Raw genomic sequence first — 26,290 nt, 5'->3', positions numbered from 1 at the left:
CAGCAAACTATATTACCAAAATTGACTCCAAAAGCAATAGAAAACTTGAATAGACTGATGGTTATTTAAGAAATTAAATGAATACGCAAATATCTCTCAAAAAGCACCATGTATTACAAATGAAGTTTACCAAACTTTTAAAAAGGGAGATAACCTTCTTTCATATAAACTTTCAAAAGAAGAGAAAAAGGTGATAAGAACACTCAATTTGTTTTATGAGTCTAATAAAACATTGATACCTAAACTAGACAAGAATGGTACAGGAAAAGAAAATTATGGACATATCTCTTCAAGAAATCTAGATTCCAAAGTCCTAAAAATAATTGGAAAACTGAATACAGATGTTCATAAAAAAATAAATTGTGTAATTTGGATTTATACAAGAAAGCATGATTTCACATCATCAATTAACTTACACCATTAATAGAATTTATAAACCATGTTATTGGCTTCCAATTTAATATATACTAAAAAGCTTCTACCAAGAAAAGTTCAACTTTGTTGCAACAAATACATTAAATAATACCTTTTAATATTTGAAATTTTTATTATTTTAATTGTAAAATATATTCAACATAAAATTTAACATCTTAGCTGTATTTAAATGTAAAGTTCAACAGTGTTAAACACATTTACACTTTGTGCAATCAATCTCCAGAACCCTTTCATCTCTCAAAAATGAAACTCTTTTTATATTTTTGTCTTTTGTCCATTTAGGGCCAAACTCACAGGCTATGGAGGTTCCCAGGCTAGAGGTCTAATGGGAGCTACAGCTGCCAGCCCACACCACAGCCACAGAAACATGGGATCTGAGCCATGTCTGCAACCTACACCACAGTTCATGGCAACACCGGATCCTTAACCCACTGAGCAAGGTCAGGGATTGAACCCAAGTCCTCATGGATACTAGTCATATTTGTTAACCACTGAGCCACAACAGGAACTCCAAAATTGTAACTCTTTATTACACAAGTCTCCACTTCCCACTCCTCTCTCTCTCAGGCCCTGGCAATCACCATTCTACTTTCTGTCTTTATAAATCTGACTATACTAAAGCACTTCATATAAGTACTATGGAATTATACAATATTTGTCTTTTTGTAACTGGCTTATTTCCCACAGCATAATGTCATTAAGGTTTATTTATGTTTTAGCATATGTCAGAATTCCTTTTTAAGGTTGAATATTATTCCATTGTATGCACATAAAACATTTTGTTTTTCTATTCATCTGCTGATGGACACTTGGGTTGCTTTAACCTTTTGGCTATTGTGAATAACACAGCTAGGAATATGGGTGTACAAATATCTCTTTGAGACCTGGCTTTTAATTCTTCTGGATATATACTCAGAAGTAAAACTTCTGGGTTATATGGTAATCCTATGTTCAGTTTTTAGAGTAACCATAATATTGTTTTCCTCAATGGCTGTACAAGTCTATATTTCCATCAACAATGCACAAGAGTTCCAATATCTCTGCATTCTCATCAACATTTGCTATTTTCTGCTTTTTTAATAGTAGCCTTCCTAATGGGTGTGAGATGGTAACTCATTGTGGTTTTTAATTGCATTCTCCTAATGATATCCATGTTGAATATCTTTTCACGTGTTGTTTGGCCATTTATAAATCTTTCAAATTCTATTCGATGATGTCTATTCAAGAAATGTCTATTCCAAGTTCTTTGTTCATTTTCAATCAGGTCGTTTTGTGTTATTGTGAGTTTTAGGAATTCTTTAAATACTCTGGATATCAGATACCCTGTTATCAGATACATGATTTGCAAATGTTTTTCCCATTAGGTTTCTATTACACTGTTGATTGTGTTTTTTGATGCACAGTTTTCAATTTTGGTGTAGTCCATGTAACTACTATTACTTTTGTACCTGCACTGTTGATGTCATTTTAAAAATATATTTAGGGCCACACCCACAGCATATGGAAGTTCCCAGGTTGGAATCTAATCAGAGATACACCTGTTGGCTTATGCCACACCCAGAGGAATGTGGGATCTGAGCTGTGTCTGCAACTTACAACACAGCTCGCAGCAATACCAAATCCTTAACCTATGGAGTGAGGCTAGGGATCAAACCCGCATCCTCATGGATACTAGTTGGGTTCTCAACCCATTGAGCCACAATGGGAACATTGTAAATTTCTTGCATTGTTCAAGAAGTGGCAAAAGTTTTAATTTAAGATAGACCTTAGCAAACAAGGTACATATTGTCATTTATTGTTCTCTGACAACCACTAAATGAATAATAAAAGAACAAATGACTCAAAAGCTGAGAAGAGGGAGTTCCCATAGTGGTGCAGTGGCTAACGAATCTGACTAGGAACCATGAGGTTGCAGGTTCGATCCCTGGCCTTGCTCAGTGGGTTAAGGATCCAGCGTTGCCATGAACTGTGGTGTAGGTTGCAGACATGGCTCGGATCCCGCATTGCTGTGGCTCTGGCATAGGCTGGTGGCTACAGCTCTGATTAGACCCCTAGCCTGGGAACCTCCATATGCCGCAGGTGCAGCCCTAGAAGAGGCAAAAAGACAAAAAAAAAAAAAAAGCTGAGAGGGAAAAAAGCAAAAATTAAAAAAAAAATTTGCTAATCCAAAAAAGGGCAAGGAAGGAAAATAAAAGAACAAAGAAATAGAATGAATAAATAGAAAATAAATAAAAGGATGGTAGATTTAAACTCAATTAAATTACTAAGGATATGTTTTATATATAAATGGATGAAAACAGCAATCAAAAGATAAAAACTGGGAGATAGGAGTGAGATGGTGGAGCAGAAGGAATAGAGCTCATCTTCTCTCATAAAAGCAACTAAATTACAACCAAATGCTGAACAATCTTCAACAAAATAGACTGGAAACTATCAAAAAAGATATCCTACTCCAGAGGACGAAAAAGGGGCAACATCAAGATGGCAGGAGGGGCAGTCTCATGATATAAACAATCCCATACCCAACGGGTAGGTGGCCCACAGACTGGAAGTAACTATATTGCAGAGGATTATCCATTGGAGTAAGAGTTCTGAGCCCCATATAATGTTCACATGCCTGAGGATATGGCATTGGGAAGAGGAGCCCCCATAGCATTTGGCATTGAGGGTCAGTGGTGCTTATGCAAAGGAGCTCCACAGGACTGGGGAAATGGAGAGTCCATTCTTGAAAGATTCACACAGGCTTTCATCTGCATGGGGTCCTAGGGCAAAGCAGAGACACCACAGGAATCTGGGTCAGACCTGCCTGAGGTTCTTGGAGGATCTTCTGGGAAAACAGGGGGTGACTGTGGCTCGTTATGAGGGAAAGACATTGGAGCCAAAGGTCACAGGAACAATCAGCAGCATGAACTCCTCTAGAGGTGGCGATTTTTAAAAAATCTGGTCCCACCAATCAGGGCTGAGAAGCCCCACAGCAAACAAAAAATCAGGTGGTAACAGGATGCCTAAAGACCCCTCAGGCACACAGCTGCCTCTAATCACACCCAGAGGCAAAGCCACACCCACCAGAGGGATATGAATCAGTTCCACCTACAAGTGGGCAGGCACTAGGCCCTCCCATCAAGAAGCCTGCAGCAAGGCCCCATACCAACTTCAGCCACAAGGGGGGCAGACATCAGAAGCAAGAGAGGTTACAACACTATTGTCTGTAAAAAGGACACCACACCAAAAATCACACAAAATGAAAAGACAGAGAACTACAACTCAGATAAGGGAACATGAAAAAAAAAAAAACAGCTAAGTGATCAGGAGATTACCAACCTCTATGAAAAAGACTTTAGACTAATGATAGCAAAGGTGATTTAAGAACTTGGAAATAAAGTGGAGGCAAAGTTTGATAAATTATAAGAAACACTGAGCAAAGAAATAGAAGATGTAAAGATTAAGCAAGCAGAGATGCAAAACACAATAACTGAAATAAAAAATTCACTAGAGGAGTTCCCATCATGGCACAGCAGAAATGAATCCCCCTAGGAACCATGAGGTTTTGGGTTTGATCCCTGGCCTCGTTCAGTGGGTAAAGGATCCAGCGTTGCCATGAGCTCTGGTGTAGGTTGCAGAAGCGGTTCAGCTCTGGCATTGCTGTGGCTCCAATTATGCCTGGGAACCTCTATATACCACAGGTGCAGCCCTAAAAAGTCAAAAAAAAAATTAATAGAAGGAACCAACAGCAGAACACAGGAAGCAGAAGAACAAATAAGCAAGGTGGAAGACAGACTGGTGGAAATCCCTGATGCAGAACAGAAAAAAAAAAAAGATTGACAAGAAATAAAGACAGTCTAAGAGAACTCTGGGACAATATTAAACACACCAATATAGGTATTATAGGGGTACCAGAGGAGAGGAGAGAGAGAAAGGGCCAGAGAAAATATTTGAAGAGATAATAGCTGAAAACTTCCCAAACATGGGAAAGCAATCATTCACTAAAATCCAGGAAGCACAACAAGTACCATATAAAATACACACAAGGAGGAACACCCCGAGGCACATATTAATCAAACTGACCAAAATCAAATACAAAAGAAAACACTGAAAGCAGCTAGGGAAAAGAAACAAATAATATACAAGAGAAACCTGATAAGGTCATTGGCTGATTTTATGGCAGAAACCCTGCAGGCCAGAAGGGAGTGGCACAATATACTTAAAGTGATGAAAGGAAAATTTAAAAACACCTAGAAGCAAATGACAATGAAGAAGACCCAATAATCCAAAACCTATGGGATGCAGCAAAACAGTTCTAAGAGGGAAGTTTATAGCAATAAAACCTGCCTCAGGAAACAACAAAAAAATCTCAAATAAACAACCTAACCTTTACACCTAAAGCAATTTGAGAAAAAATAACAGACAAGACCTAAAGTTAGCAGAAGGAAAGAAATCATAATGATCAGAGCAGAAATCAATGAAACAGAAACAAAGAAAACCATAGAAAAGATCAATGAAACTAAAAGCTGATTCTTTGAAAAGATCAACAAAATTCATAAACCCTTAGCCAGACTCAACAAGAAAAAAAGGGCTCAAATCGATAAAATTAGAAATGGAGTTCCCATCGTGGCTCAGCAGTTAATGAACCCAACTAGCATCCATGAGGACGTGGGTTCAATCCCTGGCCTCACTCAGTGGGTTAAGGATCCAGCATTGCTATGGCTGTGGTGTAGGCCAGTAGCTACATCTCCGATTGGACCCCTAGCCTGGGAACCTCCATATGCCATGGGTGTGGCCCTAAAAATACAAAAAATAAAATAAAATAAAAAATAAAACAAATTTAGAAATGAAAAAGGAGCAGTTACAATGGACATTGCAAAAATACAAAGGATCATGAAAGACTACTACAAGCAACTATATGCCAATAAAATGGACAACCCAAAGAAAAGGGACAAATTCTTAGAAAAGTACAATCTTCAAGACTAAACTAAGATGAAATAGAAAAGATGAACAGGGAGTTCCCGTCGTGGCGCAGTGGTTGACGAATCCGACTAGGAACCATGAGGTTGCGGGTTCGGTCCCTGCCCTTGCTCAGTGGGTTAACGATCTGGCGTTGCCCTGAGCTGTGGTGTAGGTTGCAGACGCGGCTCGGATCCCAAGTTGCTGTGGCTCTGGCGTAGGCTGGTAGCTCCAGCTCCGATTTGACCCCTAGCCTGGGAACCTCCATATGCCTCGGGAACGGCCCAAAGAAATAGCAAAAAGACCAAAAAAAAAAAAAAAAAAGAAAAGAAAAGATGAACTGAACAATCACAAGTACTGAAATTTAAAGTGTGATTTTAAAACTTCCAACAAACAAAAGTCCAGGACCAGTTGGCTTCACAGGAGAATTCTATCAAAAATTTAGAGAAGAGATAACACCTATCCTTCTGAAACTATTCCAAAAAATAGCAGAGGAAGGGACACTCCCACATTCTATGAAGCCACCATCACCCTGATACCAAAACCAGAAAAAGACACCACAAAGAAAGAAAATTATAGGCCAATATCACTGATGAACATAGATGCAAATGTCCTGAACAAAATACTCGGTAAACAAATCCAGCAATATATTAAAAGGATTGTACACTGTTATCCAGTGGTATTCATCCCAGGGATGTAAATCAATTGGTGTGATACACCGCATTAACAAACTGAAGAATAAAAACTATATGATCCTCTCAATAGATGCAGAAAAAGCTTTTGATAAAATCTGACACCCATTTCTGATAAAAGCCTTCCAGAAAGTAGGCAGAGAGGGATCCTACCTCAACATAATAAAGGCCATATATGACAAACCCACAGCTAACATCATTCTCAATTGGTGAAAAGCTGAAAGAATTCCCACTAAGATCAGAAACAAGACAAGAATGTCCATTCTCACCACTACTATCCAACATAATTTTGGAAGTCCTAGACATGGCAATCACAGAAGAAAAAGAAATAAAAGGAATCCAAATTGGAAAGGAAGAAGTAAAACCATCACTATTTGAAGATGACATGATACTATACCTAGAAAATCCTAAAGATGCCACCAGAAAACTGTTAAAGCTCATTAATGAATTTGGTAAAGTTGTAGGATACAAAGCTAATACACATAAATTGACTGTTTCTATATATTAACAATGAAATATCAGAAAGAGAAATTAGGGAAACAATCCCATTTACCACTACATCAAATAAATAAATAAATAAATAAATAAACCCTAGAATAAACCTACCTGAAGAGACAAAAGACCTATACTCTGAAAACTGTAAGATGCTGATGAAAGAAATCAAAGATTACACAAACAGATGGAAAGAAACACCATGCTCTTAGATTGCAGGAATCAATATTGTTAAAATGACTGTACCACCCAAAGCAACAAACAGATTCAGTGCAATCCCTATCAAATTACGAATGGCATTCTTCACAGAACTGGAACAAAAAAAAATTTTTAATTTGTATGGAAACACAAAAGACCCAGGATAGTGATAGCCATACTGAGAAAGAAAAAATGGAGCTGGAGGAATCAGGTTCCCTGACTTTGGGCTATACTACAAAGCAACAGTCATCCAAACAGTAAGGTGCTGGCACAAAAACAGAAATACAGATTAGTGGAACAGGCTAGAAGCCCAGAATTAAACCCATACACCTACAGTCTATTAATCTGTAACAAAGAAGGCAAAAATATACAATGGTGAAAAGACAGTCCCTTCAATAAGTGGTGCTGGGAAAATTGGACAGCTACATGTAAAAGAATGAAATTAGACCACTCCCTAACACCATACACAAAAATAAATTCAAAATGGATTAAAGACCTAAATATAAGACCAGATACTATAAAACTCCTAGCGGAAAACATAGGCTGAATGCTCTCTGACATAAACCACAGCAATATCTTCTCAGATCCACATCCTATAGTAATGACAATAAAAATAAAAATAAACAAATGGGACCTAACTAAACTTAAAAGTTTTTTCACAGCAAAGGAAATCCTAAACAAAATGAAAAGAAAACCCACAGAAAGAGAAAATATTTGGAAAGGAAGTGACTGACAAGGGTTAATCTCCAAAAGTTATAAACACCTCCTTAAGCTCAATGCCAAAAAAACAACCCCCCCCCACCAAAAAATAGGCAGAAGGTCTAAACAGACAATTCTCCAAAGAAGACATACAGATGGCCAAAAAACACATGAAAAAATGTTCAACATCACTAATTATTAGAGAAATGCAAGTCCAAACTGTTATGTGGTGCCACCTTACAGCAGCCAGAATGGCCATCATCAACAAGTCTACAAATAATAAATGCTGGAGAGGGTGTGAAGAAAAGGGAACCCTATTACGCTGTTGGTGGGAATGTAAATTGGTGCAACCATTCTGGAAAACAAAATGGAGATTTCTCAAAAAATTAGAAAATATAATTACCATATGATCCAGCAATCCCAGCATCTATCCAGAGAAAACCGTGACTCCAAAAGATACATGTATCCCAATGTTTATTGCAGTACTATATACAATAGCCAAGACATGGAAGCAACCTAAATGTCCATTGACAGAGGACTGGATAAAGAAGAGGTGGTACATATACACAAAATATTAAAAGGAAATATTAAAAGGAAAGAAATAATAGCACTTGCAGCAACATGGATGGACTTAGAAATTATCATGCTAAGTGAAATTAGACAGTGAAACACAAACATCATATACTATCACCTGTATGTGGAATCTTAAAAAAGGATACAATGAACTAATTTGCAGAACAGAAATTGTCCCACAGACTTTGAAAAACTTATGGTTACCAAAGGAGAAAGATTGTGGAGGGTGGGGGTTTGGGATGGAAATGTAAAATTAGGTTGTGGTGATAATTATACAACTATAAATACAATAAAATTCATTGAGTTTTAAAAAGACACTAAAAAAGCAGATATTTTTTAAAAGGCCAATTATAATATGTTTAAACAAAAACAAACACAAAAATATAACATTGAGATAGATTGAGAGAAAAAGAAGGAAAAAGACCTAAGATGCAAGTACTAAGCCAAAGAAAGCATTTATATTTTTGAATCACAGCTGCCTTTTATTGAACACTTTCTCTGTGCCAGGCTTGTGCCACCCTTACCGGTCTCATCTCCAGCATCCCAGAAGGTAGGAACCATCATTATCTCCATTTTACAGGCAGGACGCCAATGCTCCCAGGGTCATGGCACTCAAGGTCATGGCACTCATGGTCATGGCACTGGTGAAAGGTGGTGCTGCACCTGACCTCCACTCCTCTTCTAATACAGACCACTCCCTAACACATATATGGTATAGTGATATGCTCTAATGGTCAGGGGAATACTTGCTGCCTTTATATATCATACCACAAAAGATGCATAAGGACACTCAGGAATCTAAACATAGGATTGGTTAGTTACAAGGTAAAATCTACTGCTCATCTGTGACTGAGATGGCCAGTGTTATAAAGGAGCTCTTTGGACAGAGTTCTAAAAGTTAATTACAATGCTTAGGACAAACAGCGCCATGTCCCCTAGGGGTAGGTAGCACTTATAGCTAATACTGAAAGGACTTCTTCTATCTTACAAAAAACTTTTTTTTTCTACAATTGAAAAATGCAACCTTTAGGACAACAGGGAAAGAACATTTGACATGAAACTTTCTGGATGGCTAAGAAAAATCATTCGGAATAAACAGGAGAAAGGTCCATCTGATGTTGAACTCAAAAGACCAAACAGTTCTTAGTAACCTCCTGTAAGTACTTAAAGTGAAGGAGAAGCATATCCATTCCCAAATCTACCCTTTCATATGGGCCAGCGAGGCCCAATAATCCATATATATATAATCCAGGGGAGGAGGTACTGATATTATTTTCAAGAGGTGAAATGTCCATGGATATGAAGTAAAGCAATGGGGTCTAAATCATGAACCACTTACAACAAAAATATGTAAAATCTTCAGGAGGTAAGGAAATATATCTGAATTCTAAGGAAAATATATTACTAAAGTTTAAAGAGAAAATTTCATGTGATGAAAAGGTAAATAGGAAGATGAAAAATCTCTAAAAATGTATGCACCTAAGAGCATATTTGAAAATATACAAAGCAAAAGTTAATAGAAGTGAAAGAAGAAATACACAAATCCGCAAATATACTTGGAAATTTTAACAGGCCTCTTTCAAGAACTAATAGAATAAGGAGACAAAGACTCAGTAAGAAAATAAAAGCTTTGAAATGTATAATTAACCACATAGACAATATTTATAGGACAGCACACTGAGCCACTGCACAATGTGCACAATTTTCAAATGCAGGTGGAACACCAAAATAGACTATAAGTTGAGTTATAAAGCAAGCCTCAGCACATTTCAAAGGATTGAAATAATATGTAAGTACCTCTTAAACTTTAGTCAGCATAAATATCAACCATGATCTTGACAAAATGTAGATTCTGAATTTTCAACAAGACCCCAAATGATACTGATGTTATTAAGCTCGTGAACCACGTTTTGAATACTAAGAATATAAAATATATTCACTGAACAGAGTTAATTTAAACTAAACATGAATTTTACAAAAGATCATCAGAAAATCTCTAGAGAGTTGGAAGTTAAGCACTCACTTTTTAATAGCCCATGGATCAGAAAAGAGATCACAACGAATGTTAGGAAATATTTTAAATTGAATAATAGCCAAAAATATACTACATATAAAACCTTGTAGGAAACAGCTAAAGCAGTGCTTAGAGAGAAATTTTAAATGTTAAGCATATGTATTACAAAAAAAGAGAGAGTTTGAAAATAAATTATGAAAGCTTCTAATTTTGGAAACTAGAAAAAGAATAGGAAATCAACCTAAATAATATAGAAAATAGGCAATAAAAAGCAGAGATTAATAAAATGGAAAGCCAACATGTAATAGAGAATTATTTTGTAAAAGTCTATGTTTCTTTGAAAAGATTATTAAAATCAAGAAATCCAAAGAAAGAGTGATGGAAAAAAGAGAGACAAAATTATGAATTTCAAGAATTCTATAGATACTGTTACATAAAGATAAGAGGAAATTAGGAATGACTTTACAGCAAAAATTTGATAGCTATAAAACAGACAAATGTTGCACAAACATAAGTTAACAAAATTGAAATAAGAACAAATTGTTTGAATAGTTCCATATGTATAAAAGAAATTCCATTTGTAATTTTTAAATTTTCTCCAGAGAAAATCCCAGGTTAAAATGTTTTCACTCTTGAATTCTTCTAAATGCATAACAAAATATTACCAGTTTTTCCAAAAATTCTTTTTTTTTTTTTTTTGTTTGTCTTTTTGCCTTTTCGAGCTTCCCAGGCTGGGGTCGAATTGGAGCTGTAGCTGCCGGGCGACACCAGAGCCACAGCAACGCCAGATCCAAGCCAAGTCTGTGACCTACACCAGAGCTCACAGCAACGCCAGATCCTTAACCCACTGAGCAAGGCCAGAGATTGAACCCGCAACCTCATGGTTCCTAGTCAGATTCGTTAACCACTGTGCCACGACAGGAACTCCCCAAAAAATTCTTTAAGGTCATAAAAATATGAGAGAACCTTCCAACTCATTTTATGGGTCAGCATAATTTTGATACCAAAACCAGAAGAGGACAAGATAGGAAAAGTATAGCCCACTACCATTCATGAAACTAAATAATAATTCTGTGTAAAATAATAGCAAATTGAATATAGGGGTATGTAAAAAGGATAATCAAGACTCACTGGGCCCGTTTTAGGAATGCAAATATATTAGTTATCAATTGCTGCATTGTGAATTACCTCAGGACTTAATGGCTGAACAAAAAATATTTATTACCTCATAGTATGGATTTGAGAGTTGCTCAGATGGTTCTCAGGGTTTCTCATGAAGTTGAAGTCAAGCTATCAGCTGAGGCTGCAGTCATCTGGAGGTTTGATGGAGACCAGATAATCTGCTTTGAAGATGGCTTACTTACATGGTTGTTGGCAGTAGGCCTCAGTTCTTTGCCATGTGGGAAAGGACACAAAAAGCCACATATTTTATGACTTCATTTTTATAGAATTTCTAGAAATAACAAAATTACACAGACAGAAAGCATTTTAGAGGTTGCCTAGAGTCAGAAATAAGACTAGGAATGAACTGCAAGGGGAAAAATGGAAACATTTGGGGTGAGAGTTTGTTATAGTGGTTGCATAGCAGTGTACATTTCCTAAAACTCATCAAACTGTACATTTAAAACTGATGATTTTAAGTAAATTGTGCTTCACTGAATTTGTTAAAATAGCAACCAAATAATTCACTACACTAACAAAAATAATGAGAATTATGTTTCTCAATAAATGCAGAAAAAGGATTTGATAAAAGGAAACACCTATAAATGACACAATCTTAGCAGATTAGGAATAAAAGAGAACCTCCTTAACCTGATAAAGAGGTTATTTCAAAAAGAAGGAGAAGGAGAGAAGAAAAGGAGGAGGAAGAAAAAGCAAAATTTTAAAAGGCTAGCATCAAATGTTGTGGAGGATACAGAACATTTGGAACTCATATATTACTAGTGGTAATGGAAAACAGCACTACCAGTATGATAAATGGTTTTGAAGTTTCTTACAAAGTTAAACATAGACTTAATCCATTACCCAGCAGTTCCTGTCCTAGGTATTATCCCAACAGAAACTAAAATTTGGGTTCACAAAAGGACTTGAATGAAAATATTTACAGAAGTTTTATTTATAACACCCTCAAACTATAAACAGCTTAAATGTTCATCAAATAGAAGAATAAATACAAATTTATGGCATTTATGGTAAAATGAAAATACTTTGCTGAGCAAGTAAGTCAAATACAAAAGATGTGCTCTAAAATTTCATGTAAGTGAAACGTGAGAACAGACAAAACTAAAACCATGACAGAAATCATAACAATGATTGTCTATATGCTGTATGTAGTGACCAAAGGGGGGCAAGATAAAATTTGGGGGGATTTAAAAAATGTTTTAAATCTTGCAGTTCCTATTGCAACTCAGTGGATTAAGAACCTGACACAGTATCCATGAGGAAGCAGGTTTGATCCCTGTTCTCGCTCAGTGGGTTAAGGATCTTGTGTTGCTGCAAGCTGTGATGTAGGTCAGATGCGGCTCGGATCTGGCATTGCTGTGACTGTGGCACAGGCCAGCAGTTGCAGCTCTGATGTGACCCCTACCCCAGGAACTTGTACATGCTGCAAGTGTAACCAAAAGAAAAAAGAAAAAAAATGTTTTAAATCTTGATTAGGGTACTGGATATATGAGTATATTAAAATTCATTTAATTATATATGACATATGCATTTTTCTCTATACAAATTTTACTTTGATTTAAAACACTTTAAAAACTACAAACATGTGCTACATTCTCAGTCATAAACAATAGTAAATTATTTTACTTGATCATTATTGGTTATTATTTTTAATTGGCCTCTGAGTTTACGATAGCTGATATTAATAACTTTTACAGGCTAAAGGATTTTTTTTTAAGTCATTCTGATTTTTGAATATGTGGGGGACTCCACAAACATCTGTTTTTGAAATTCTACTCATAGGTGAAATATTTAATGCTTTCCCACTGATTTCAGAAATAAATCAAGAATGTCCACTAGCATCACCTTTATTCAGTTTTACACTGGAGATCCTAGAAAATGCAATAAACCAAGAAAAACAAATAAAAATAAATAGTATAAAAGAAGAAAAAAACTAAAATTGTACTTATAGAAACATGATTGAATATATAGGAAATAAAAAAGCATTTACATAAAAACTATTATAATTATTAATGAAATTTAACAAATTGCTGGACATAAAAATCAAAAACATAAAATATATTTCTACATACCAATAACACATTTAGAAAATAAATTAAAGAAGTAATAACACTTACAAATAAAAACATCAAATTCACAAGAATAAATCTAATAATAGTTGTGTATGATCTCTGTGTTGGGAACTATAACACTTCTGAGAGGAATTTAAAACATGTGTAAACGGAGTCAATATTTAAAAAAAAAACAAAATAATCAATGTTTCTAACCACCATATCAACAAGCCCAAGAAGAAAAAAACACATGATGACATCAACTGGTGCAAAAACAAATGTTTGACAAAATCTGTTTCCTGTTTGTAATAAAAACACTGAACAAACTAGGAATAAAGGGGACTTTTCCGATTGTTGACAAAAAGCATCTATGAAAACCTGTCATATTTAACTTTGAAAGACTGAATGCTTTCTCCCTAAATTCAAGAACAAGACAAGAGTATCTATTCTTACCACCCTTGTTCAACAAAGTACTGGAAGGCCTAGCCAACACAATAAGGCAATACAAAAAAATAAAAGGCACACAAATTGGAAAGGAAGAAATAAAACCGTCCCTATTTCCAGATGACATATTATCTATGTAGAAAATTCCAAGGAGGAGTTCCCATCGTGGCGCAGTGGTTAACAAATCCGACTAGCAACAATGAGGTTGCAGGTTCGATTCCCTGCCCTTGCTCAGTGGGTTAACAATCTGGCGTTGCTGTGAGCTGTAGTGTAGGTCACAGACGAGGCTCGGATCCTGCGTTGCTGTGGCTCTGGCGTAGGCCGGTGGCTACAGCTCCGATTCGACCCCTGGCCTGGGAACCTCCATATGCCGTGAGAGAGGCCCAAGAAATAGCAAAAAGACAAAAAAAAAAAAAGACAAAAAAAAGAAAATTCCAAGGAATCTAAAACCAATAACAAAAACAAACAAAAAAAAACTCCTAAATGAATAAGTGATCCAGGAACAAGGCCACAGAAAACAAGATGAAAACACAAAAAGCAATTTTATTTCTAGACACCAGAAATGAACAAGTGGAAAATGAAATTAAAAACACAGTATCAATTACAATCACTCAGAAAGAAAGTATAATAAATTGAAGCTTAAATATTCCCTATCAAAACACAACATTGAGTGAGCAAAAATGCAAGCCAAGAAAATGATCAAGATTATGGAATGAGGACATGAAGCTGACATCCTCCCACAAATACATCAAATATACATCTACATGTGGAACAATTCATACAGAAAATCTACTGAACTCTAGCAAAAGACCTCAAACTTCTGATAGAGCAAGAAAATCTCCATGTAACTGGATAGGACAAAAAAGCAAAGAAAGCAAGAAAGGAATTGGAATAGGACCTGAGCCCCTGGTAGGGAGCTGAGAAAGGAGAAAATTTCCTACAGTCAGAGACGTCCCCCCACAAGTGAGGAGATGGGATGGGACAGAGGGGGAGCTTTAGAGCCTCAGTAGAGAATGAAGCAACTGGTCTGCAGCAGCCACATTGGAGACAGACCTGCACAGTCAGTGCCACTGCCCTGCATTTCCCAGCCTGAGATGCCTGTCCTCTGCTATAGGTGGAAGCTGGGTGCTAAAGCCTGGGCTTTGGAGATCAGATTTGGGGGGATAACTGGGATCAGCTACTTGGAAAGAGCCTGAAGGAATTGGAGTCTAGGGCAACCATATTTGAGGGTGTACACAGAGGAAGCCTGGGCCACCTTGGAGGCCAGGAACCACTGACTGGGGGTGGGTGTGGGAGGGGTGGGTCCTGCCATTACAGCCTGTTCTCTGTGTGTGCTCTCAGGCAGCATGACACTGCCTACACCACCTCCAGGAAAAAAGATAAATTCAAAGTTCTAAAAGGAAAAAACCTCAACCTAGGATACTCTACCCAGCAAAATTATATTTAGAATAGAAGCACAGATAAAGAATATCTCAGACAAGTAAAAATTAAAAGAATATAGCAATACTAAACTATACTAAAGTAAACATTGAAAGGTCTTCTCAAAATAGAAAACAAATATGAATCTATAGGAAAGAAAAAAGTCATAAGTGGAAAGTAAATCACTTATACAAACCAGTACATATATTAAAAAAAAAAAAAAACTTCTGTAAAAGTGATAAGCACAATCAACAGCAAAATGATGAAAATGAAGATATAAAACAGGACATCAAAATCATAAAATGTGAAGGAGGAGTGTAAGAAAATGTAGCTTTTTTTTTCCTAGAATGTGTTTGAAATTATATGACTACCTGTATAAGGCAAGTAGACATAGGAAGGGGTTAAAATACTTGAAAAACAGGGTAACCACAAAATCAAAAACACAAAATAAATTCACAAAAAACAAAAATAAGAAAACATAAGTGTAATACAAGAGAAAATCATCAAACCACAAAAGGAAAACAAAAAGAAAAAGAAAGGGACAAAGAATAAATATAAAACCAATGGAAAAATAAAGTTTAAAATGGCAATAAATACATATCTATCGATAATTACCTTAAATGCCAACAGACTAAATACTCCAATTAAAAAAAAAACAGTGGCAGATTGGATTTAAAAAAAAAGAGCCTACAGGAGTTCCCGCTATGATGCAAAGGGATTGGTGGCATCTCTCGAGCACAGGAACATGTGTTTGATCCCTAACCTGACACCATGGGTTAAACATCTGGTATTGCTGCAGTTGTAGTGTAGGTTGCAACTGTGGCTCAGAACTGATCCATGGCCCAGGAACTCCATATGCCATGGGGTGGCCAAAAAATAGAAAACAAACAAACAAACAAACAAGAGCCTATAATATGCTGCCTTCTAGAGACCCACTTTAGGGCAAAGGATACACACAGACTCAAAGTAAGAAGATGGGAAAATGTATTTCACGCAAATGGAAATGACAAGAAAACAGGGATTGCAATACATGTATCACACAAAACAGACTATAAAGAAAGATTTAAAAGGACACTATATAATGACAAAAGGATCAATATAAAGAAGAGGATTTTATACTCATCAACATATATGCACATACTACAGAAGCACTCAAATACATAAAATAAATACTAACAGAATCAAAGGGAGAAATTGATGGAAACACAATGGTAGATTTAACATCCCACTCACATCACTGGACAGATCTTTTAGACAAAAAAAAAAAAAAAATCAGTAAGGCAACAGAGATCCTAAATGACACAATAGAACAGTTAGACTTTGTTGATATTTTCAGGTTACATCCAAAAGAACAGAATACACATTCTTGTCAAGTGCACATATAACACTCTCTAGGATTGACCTCAGATTAGGGCACCAAACAAGCCTCAACAAATTTAAGAGTATAGAGTTTATCCCAAGCATCTTTCCTGACCACCATGACATAAAACTAGAAATCAACTACAAAAAAAGAAAGGAGAAAAAAATGATTACATGGACACACTAAACATGAAACTAAAAAACCACTGGGTCAATGACAAAATCAAAGACGAAATTTAAAAATACCTTGAGACAAATGACCATGAAAATACAACCATTCAAAATCTATGGGATGCTGCAAAAGCAGTTCTCAGAAGGAAGTTCATAGTGATACACATCTTCCTCAAGAAACAAGAAAAATCTCAATTAAACAATCTAACCTACCACCTAAAAGAATTAGAAAAAGAAGAACAAACAAAACCTAAAGTCAGCAGAAGGAAGGAAATAAAGATCAGAGAGGAAATAAATAGAGATTAAAAAACAATAGAAAAATCAATAAAACCAAGAGTTGGTTTTTCAAAAGGGTAAACAAGATTGCCAAACTATCCAGGCTCACCAAGAAGAAAAGAGAGAGAACGCAAATAAACAAAATAAGAAATAAATAGGAGACATAACAACCAACATCACAGAAATACGAAAAATTATAAGGGAACATTATGAACAATTATACGCCTACAAATTTGACAACCTAGAAAAAAATGGACAGGTTTATAGAAACATACAGCCAACCAAAACTTAATCAGGAAGAAATAGATAATTTGACAGATTGATCACTAGAAGTGAAATAGAATCTCTAATTTAAAACTCCCTACAGAGAGTTCCCTTGTGGTGGAGTAGGTTAAAGATCCAGCATTGTCACTGCAGTGGCTTGGGTCACTACTGTGGCACAGGTTTGACTGTACTGGGAACTTCCACATGCAATGTGTACAGAAAAAACAAACAAACAAACAAACAAAAACTCTGTACAGAGTCCAGGCCCAGATGGCTTCAGAGGTGAATTCTACCAAACATACACAGAATACACTGATTATACCAACCCTTCTCAAATTATTCCAAAAAAACTGAAGAGGAGGGAACACTCCCAAAAACATTCCATGAATCCACCATCACACCAATACCAAAACTAGACAAAGACATCACCAAAAAAGAAAATTACAGGCCAATATCTTTGATGAATATAGATGCAAAAATTCTCAACAAAATATTAGCAAACCAAATCCAACAACACATAAAATATATCATACACCACAACCAATTGGGATTCATCTCAAGTTCACAAGGATGATACAACATACACAAATCAATCAATGTGATACACTACATCAATAAAAGAAAAGACAAAAACAATATGATCATCTCAATAGATGCAGAAAAAGCATTTGACAAAATTCAAATTCCATTCAAATTTTATCATTCATGATAAAAACTCTTACCAAAGTGGGTGTAGTAGAAACATATCTCAACATAATAAAAGCTTTCTATGACAAACCCACAGAAATACATTACTCAATGGTAAAAAACTGCCTTCCTACTAAAATCTTGAACAAGACAAATATGTCCACTCTCACCTTTTCTATTCAACATAGTACTGGAAGTCTTAGCCACAGCAATCAGACAAGAAGAAGTATCCAAATTGCAAAGGGAAGAGGCAAAATTGTCATGATATACAGATGACATGATATTATATATAGAAAATGCTAAAGACCCCCACAAAAACTACTAGAACTGATAAATGAATTTAGCAAGGTAGCAAGATACAAGATTAACATACAGAAATCAGTTGCACTCCTTTACACTCACAATAAAATATCAGAAATGGAATGTAAAAAACCAGTATCTTTTAAATTCCACTGTCCAAAATAAAATACTTAGGAATAAACCTGAGCAAGGATGTGAAAGACTTATACACTGAAAACTATAAAACATTAATAAAGGAAACTGAAGATGACTTAAATAAATGGAAAGATACATCTCATGCTCCTTGATTGGAAGAATAAATGTTGTTAAAATGGCCATACTACCCAAAACAATCTACAGATTTAATGTGATCCCTATCAAATTACCTATGACATTTTTCACAGAACTAGAATAAATAATCCTAAAATTTATAGAGAACCATAAAAGACCCAGAATTGCCAAAGAAATCCTGAGGAAAAACAAAGCAGGAGGCATAAACCTCCCAGAGTTCAGACAATACTACAAAACCACAGTAATCAAAATAGCATGATATTGCCAAGAACAAATATATGGATCAATGGAAGAGAATAGAGAGCCCAGAAATAACCCACATACCTATGGTCAATAATCTTCAACAAAAGAGGCAAGAATATACAGTGGGAAAAAGTCTCTTCAGCAAGTGATACTGGGAAAGTTGGACAGCTGCTTGTAAATCAATGAAGTTAGAACACACCCTCTCACCATACACAAAAATAAACTCAAAATTGCTTAAAGACTTAAGCTTAAGACATAATACCATAAAATTCCCAGAAGAGATCATAGGCAAAACATTTTCTGACATAAATTGTACCAATTTTTTCTTAGGTCAGTTTCCCAAGGCAACAGAAATACAAGCAAAAATAAACAAATGGGACCTAATCAAACTTAAAAGCTTTTGTACAGCAAAGGAAACCATAAATAAAACAAAAAGACAACATATAGAATAGAAGAAAATATTTGCAAACTATGTGACTGACAAGGGATTAATACTCAAAATATACAAACAGTTCATACAGCTCAACAACAAAAAAACCAAACAACCCAATCGACAAACGGGCAGAAGACCTAAATGGACATTTTCCAGAGATGACATACAGGTGGTCAACAAGAACATGAAAAGTATTCAACAGCACTAACCATTAGAGAAACGGAAATCAAAAATACAATGAGGAGGAGTTCCTGTTCTGGCTCAGCGGAAACGAATCCGACTAGGAACCATGAGGTTGCGGTTCAATCCCTGGCCTCTCTCAGTGGGTTGAGGATCCAGCGTTACCGTGAGCTGTGGTGTAGGTCGCAGATGCAGCTCAGATCCTGTGTTGCTGTGGCTCTGGTGTAGGCCAGTGGCTATGGCTCCGATTGTTCCCCTAGCCTGGGAACCTCCATATGCCGTGGGTGCGGCCCTAAAAAAGGACAAAAGACAAAAAAAAAAAAAAAATACAATGAGGAGTTCCGCTTGTGACTCAGTGGTTTGAGAACCTGACATAGTGCATGTCTTACAGCTACAGCTGCCGGCCTCATTTAGTGGGTTAAGGATCTGGTGTTGCCACAGGCTGTAGGTCACAGATGTGGCTCAGATCCAGTGTTGCTGTGGCTATAGCATAGTCTGGCAGCTGCAGCTCTGATTCAACCCCCTAGCCTGGGAACTTCCATGTGCTGCAGGTGTTAAATAAAATAAAACAACAACATTAAAAAATTAAAGTCCAAAGATTAAAAAAATAATAATAATTTTTAAAAATCTACAATGAGGCATCACCTCGCACTGGTGGAATTGCCATCACTAAAAAGTCTACAAATAACAAATGCTGGAGAGGATGTGGAGAAAAGGGAACCCTCCTAAACTCTTGGTAGGAATGTAAGTTGGTACAGCCACTATGGAAAACAGAATGGAGGTTCCTCAGAAAACTAAGGATAGAGTTGCCATACAGCCCAGTAATCCTGCTCCTGGGCATATATCCAAACAAAACTATAACTCAAAAAGATAATGCACCCCAATGTTCATAGCAGCACTATTCACAATAACCAAGACATAGAAATAACCTAAATGTCCATCAGCAAATGAATGGATACAGAAGAAATGGTACGTATATACAATGGGGCATTACTCAGCCATTTAAAAAAGAATGAAATAATGCCATTTGCAGCAACATGGATGGGACCTAGAGTTTATCACACTAAGTGAAGTTAAGTCAGACAAAGACAAATAACATATGATGTTACTTATATGTGGAATCTAAAATATGATACAAATGAACATATCCAAGACAAGGAAAACAGACTTGTGGTTGCCAAGGAGGAGGGGTTTGGGTGAGGGACGGATTGGGAGGTTTGCAGTCAGCAGATGTACGTTATTATACACAGAGGGGATAAACGACAAGGTCCCACTGATAGCACAGAGAACTCTATTCAATGTCCTATGATAAACCATAAGGAAAAAGAATATTTTAAAAAGAGAGTGTGTGTGTGTGTGTGTGTGTGTGTGTGTGTGTGTGTGTGTGTATAGATAAATATATCTGAATCACTTTGCTGTACAGCAGAAATTAACAAAACATTGTGGAATCTAATACATGGCACAAATGAACCTATCTACAGAAAAGAAACAAATTCATGGAGACTTGTGCTTGCCAAGGGGGAGGGAGTGGGATTAGTAGATGCAAACTATTGCATTTGGAGAGGATAAGCAATGAGGTCCTGCTGTACAGCACAGGGAATTATATCCAATCACTTGGGACAGAACATGATGGAAGATAATATGAGAAGAAGGATGTATGTATATGAATATATGTGTGTGTGTGTGTGTGTGTGTGTGTGTGTGTCACTTTGCTGTATGGTGGAAATTGGTGGATCACTGTAAATCAACTTTAATAAAAAATTTTTTAGGAGTTCCCATCATGGCACAGTGGAAACGAATCTGACTAGGAACCATGAGATTGTGGGTTTGATCCCTGGCCTCGCTCAGTGGGTTAAGGATCCGGCATTGCCATGAGCTGTGGTGTAGGTCACAGATGCAGCTCAGATCTGGTGCTGCTGTCGCTGTGATGTAGGCCAGCAGCTGTAGCTCTAATTAGACTCCTAGCCTCGGAACCAACAAATGCCGTGGGTACAGCCCTAAAAAGACAAAAGACAAAAAATTTTTTTTAGAACCACACAACATTGTAAATCAACTATACTTCAATTTTTTAAAAAAAGACAAAAAGTAATGCAAGTCAAAGCCACAGGAAAGATATTTGCAGTGTACATCTCCATCAAATGTCTTATACAGTCATATACTATGTTCCAGCAAATCACTAAATAAAATGAAGATTTCCATAAAAAAGGACCTAAAATTTAAACAAGCATATGACAAAAGAGGATGGCCAAATCACTAATTAAATGGAAGAAAAATTGTACAGTATTATCAATAACCTGGGAAACACAAAACCATAATGAGGAGTCCTATTGTGGCTCAGTGGGTTGAGGCCCTACTGGTGTCTCTGTGAGGATGCATGTTCGATCCCTGGCCTCCATCAGTGGTTTAAGTATCTGGCATTGCTTCAAGCTGCATTGTGGTTCACAGGTGCTGCTCAGTTCCAGTGTTGCTATAACTGTAGAGTAGGCTAGCAACTACAGCTTTGATTGGACCCCTAGCTTGGGAATTTCCATGTGCTGCAGGTGTGTGGCCATTAAAAAAAGGAAAAACACACACACACACACATAATGAGATACTACAACACCCTCATCCTAAAAGACAGAGAATATCAAGTGTTGATGCCATGGTGGAGCAATTGGAATGCTCACACATTTTTGAGGAAGTTTAAATTCTTATAGCCACTATAGAAAACTGTTTGAAAGTGCCTTTTAAATCTGAATAAACTTATACTCAAAGACCTAGCGATTCAATTCCTGAGTATGTACCCAACATAAATAATTGCTTATGTCCATCAAAAACACATCCAGAAATAGTCAAAGCTAGATGACTCACAATGTCCCCAAACTGGAAAGCATACTAATGTGTATCAACAGAAAATAGATCAATAGATTGTGGATTTTCATACAATAGAATTCTGCATGGCAATGAGAAAGCAGTAAATGCAATGAAATGGATACATTTTCAAGACACAATGCTGAGCAGAGACACAGAAGATAAAGTACTGACTGTGATATCCATATATGTGAAACACAGAATAGGAAAAAAATAATGATTGATATCAGTATAGGGTTGCATTTTGAGGGTATTGACAGGGGAGGAGCATAAGATACTCCTCTGGAGTACTGGAAATATTCCATATCCTGGTCTGAGTAGTGGTTAGACAATTTTTATATATAGATCAAACTTAATTTTAGCTGTAAAACTAAGATTTGCATATTTTATGGTATGTAAGTTATAATATGATAGGAAAAAACTATCACACAAATCTATATAAATCTTTAGAAATTTAAACAATTTAGCATTTGTGTGTAATACACAAATAGATCAATGTCCTATGATAAAGAACTCAGAAACAGATTCACAAATATGAAAATTCCTATTACGAAGTGATAGAGACAGGATTAAGATTGTGGCATAGAAGGACTGGAGCTCAACTTCTCTCATAAAAACAACAAAATTACAACCAAATGATGAACAACCTTTAACCAAATGGACTGGAAACTTTCAAAAAGATTCTACTCCAGAAGACAATGAGGAGGCCACAAAAAGAGGTAGGAGGGGTGTTTATGTGATATAAGCAACCCCATACCTGCAGGGTGGGAAGCCCACAGATGAGAAGGTAACTGCATCACAAAGACTCACCTACAGGAGTGAGAGCTTTGAGCTCCACATCAAATCCCCATGCCTGGGGACCTGGCACTGGGAGAAAGAGCCCCCAGAGCATCTGGCATTGAAGGCCAGTGGGCTTGTGCATAGGAGCTCCATAGGACTTGGGGAAACAGAGACCCCATTCTTAAAAGGCGGACACAGACTTTCATGTGCACTGGGTCCCAGGGCAAAGCAAAGGCTCCATAGGAATCCATGTTGGATCTGACTGCAATTCTTGGAGGATCTCCTGGGAAAACAAGGGGTGACTGTGGCTCATTGTGGGGGAAGAACATTGGAGGCAAAGCTCTAGGGAATATTCATCAGCATGCATTTCTCTGGAGGTGGCCATATTGGGAAAATCTGACCCCACCCATCAGATCTGAGAAGCCCCAAGCCAAACAATAATCTAGGTGGGATCACAGCCCCACCCATCAGTAAACAGGCTGCCTAAAGATCCCCCAGGCACACAGCGCCTCTAATCTCACCCAGAGACAAAACTCCCCAACAGAAGGATAGGAATCAGCCCCACCTACAAGTGGGCAGGTACCAGTCCCTCCCATCAGGAAGCCTACAGCAAGCCCCCGAGCCAACTTCAGCCACAAGGGGGGCAGATATCAGAAGTAAGGAGGCTGCAACTCTTTTGTCTGCAAAAAGGTCACCACATCAAAAACCTATAAAAATGAAAAAACAGATAACTTTAACTCAGATGAGGGAGAAAGAAAAAAACCCAGAAAAACAGCTAAGTGATCTGGATATTACCAGGCTCCAGGAAAAAGACTTTACACTGTTGATGCTGAAGATGATGCAAGACATTGGAAATAAACTGAAAGAAAAGATTGATAATTTATAGGAAACAATGAGCAAAAAAATACAAGATTTAAACCTTAAGCAAGCAGAGATGCAAAATACAATTAACTAAAATAAAAAATTCATTAGAAGCAACCAATAGCAGAATACAGGAGGCAGAAAAATGAATAAGTGAGGTGGAGGACAAACTAGTAGAAATCACTGATGCAGAACAGAAAAGAGAAAAAAGATTGAAAAGAAATGAAGAGAGTCTCAGAGAACTCTGGGACAACATTAAACACACCAACATCCATATTATAGGGGTGCTAGAAGGAGAAGAGAGAGAGAGAGAAAAGGGACATATTATAAAGTGATAATTATACATCAGTAAGTTAAGAAATATTTAACTATGTGTTAATGGGATGACAAAGTAGTCATCTAGGCAAAGGATATAAACAATTTTAAGAAAAAGAAATATAGTTAGCTCTAAAACATATCTTTTGCCTATTGTTCTATTGGGTTGTTGGGTTTATATTCTAGTTAACTTGTAGGAGCTTATTATATGTTAGGGAAATTAACCCTTTGTAACAGGATTTGCAAATACATAAGATATTAAGAATTTTGCTGATAAATCCAGTTGATACTGTCTTAGATGAAACAAGTTGCCTAAACTGAAATAAACAAAGAAAATTAAGAACCTCAATGACTGAAGAAAAGATATCAAATTTGGCATAATGATCAATAGAAAACAAAGCATTTGAAAATCTTGATTGTGATACCTTTTAAAATTGTACCACACAAAATCAAATACCTCAGAATACACCTGACCAAAGAGGTAAAGGACCTATATGCCGAGAACTATAAAACCTTAATCAAAGAAACCAAAGAAGATGTAAAGAAATGGAAAGATATTCCATGTTCCTGGATTGGAAAAATCAATATTGTGAAAATGGCCATCCTACCCAAAGCAATCTACAGATTCAATGCAATCCCTATCAAATTACCCATGACATTGTTCACAGAACTAGAACAAACAATCCAAACATTTATATGGAACAACAAAAGACCCAGAATCGCCAAAGCAATCCTGAGAAACAAAAACCAAGCAGGAGGCATCACTCTCCCAGACTTCAAGAAATACTACAAAGCCACAGTCATCAAAACAGTGTGGTACTGGTATCAAAACAGACAGACAGACCAATGGAACAGAATAGAGAATCCGGAAATTAACCCTGACACCTATGGTCAATTAATCTTTGACAAGGGAGGCAAGAACATAAAATGGGAAAAAGAAAGTCTATTCAGCAAGCATTGCTGGGAAACCTGGACAGCTGCATGCAAAGCAATGAAACGAGAACACACCCTCACACCATGCACAAAAATAAACTCCAAATGGCTGAAAGACTTAAATATACGACAGGACACCATCAAACTCCTAGAAGAAAACATAGGCAAAACACTCTCTGACATCAACATCCTGAATATTTTCTCAGGTCAGTCTCCCAAAGCAATAGAAATTAGAGCAAAAATAAACCCATGGGACCTCATCAAACTGAAAAGCTTTTGCACAGCAAAGGAAACCCAAAAGAAAACAAAAAGACAACTTACAGAATGGGAGAAAATAGTTTCAAATGATGCAACTGACAAGGGCTTAATCTCTAGAATATATAAGCAACTTATACAACTCAACAGCAAAAAAACCAATCAATCAATGGAAAAATGGGCAAAAGACCTGAATAGACATTTCTCCAAGGAAGATATACAGATGGCCAACAAACACATGAAAAAATGCTCCACATCGCTGATTATAAGAGAAATGCAAATCAAAACTACCATGAGATACCACCTCACACCAGTCAGAATGGCTATCATTAATAAATCCACAAATAACAAGTGCTGGAGGGGCTGTGGAGAAAAGGGAACCCTCCTGCACTGTTGGTGGGAATGTAAACTGGTACAGCCACTATGGAGAACAGTTTGGAGATACCTTAGAAATCTATACATAGACCTTCCATATGACCCTGCAATCCCACTCCTGGGCATCTATCCGGACAAAGCTCTACTTAAAAGAGACACATGCACCCGCATGTTCATTGCAGCACTATTCACAATAGCCAGGACATGGAAACAATCCAACTGTCCATCGACAGAGGATTGGATTCGGAAGATGTGGTATATATACACGATGGAATACTACTCAGCCATAAAAAAGGATGACATCATGCCATTTGCAGCAACATGGATGGAACTAGAGAATCTCATCCTGAGTGAAATGAGCCAGAAAGACAAAGACAAATACCATATGATATCACTTATAACTGGAATCTAATATCCAGCACAAATGAACATCTCAGAAAAGAAAATCATGGACTTGGAGAAGAGACTTGTGGTTGCCTGATGGGAGGGGGAGGGAGTGGGAGGGATCGGGAGCTTGGGCTTATCAGTCACAACCTAGAATAGATTTACAAGGAGATCCCGCTGAATAGCATTGAGAACTATGTCTAGATAATCATGT

General features: G+C 36.8%; 1 long non-coding RNA gene across 4 annotated transcripts in view; it reads right to left on the bottom strand.

Annotated features, from left to right (window-relative positions):
• The window catches only part of LOC102164222, a 100,817-nt gene that overhangs the window by 44,514 nt on the left and 30,013 nt on the right, over positions 1-26,290 (bottom strand). For all 4 annotated transcript variants that reach the window (XR_002341570.1, XR_002341571.1, XR_002341569.1 and 1 more), the window contains exon 3: positions 11,270-11,434. This is a non-coding gene — a long non-coding RNA (uncharacterized LOC102164222). The remainder of the gene's footprint in view (positions 1-11,269; positions 11,435-26,290) is intronic.

This window comes from Sus scrofa, chromosome 2 (assembly GCF_000003025.6).
Source record: "Sus scrofa isolate TJ Tabasco breed Duroc chromosome 2, Sscrofa11.1, whole genome shotgun sequence".
NCBI lineage: Eukaryota > Metazoa > Chordata > Mammalia > Artiodactyla > Suidae > Sus > Sus scrofa.
The sequence above is the reverse complement of the archived record's forward strand: the minus strand, read 5'-3'. Positions and strand labels throughout refer to the sequence as shown.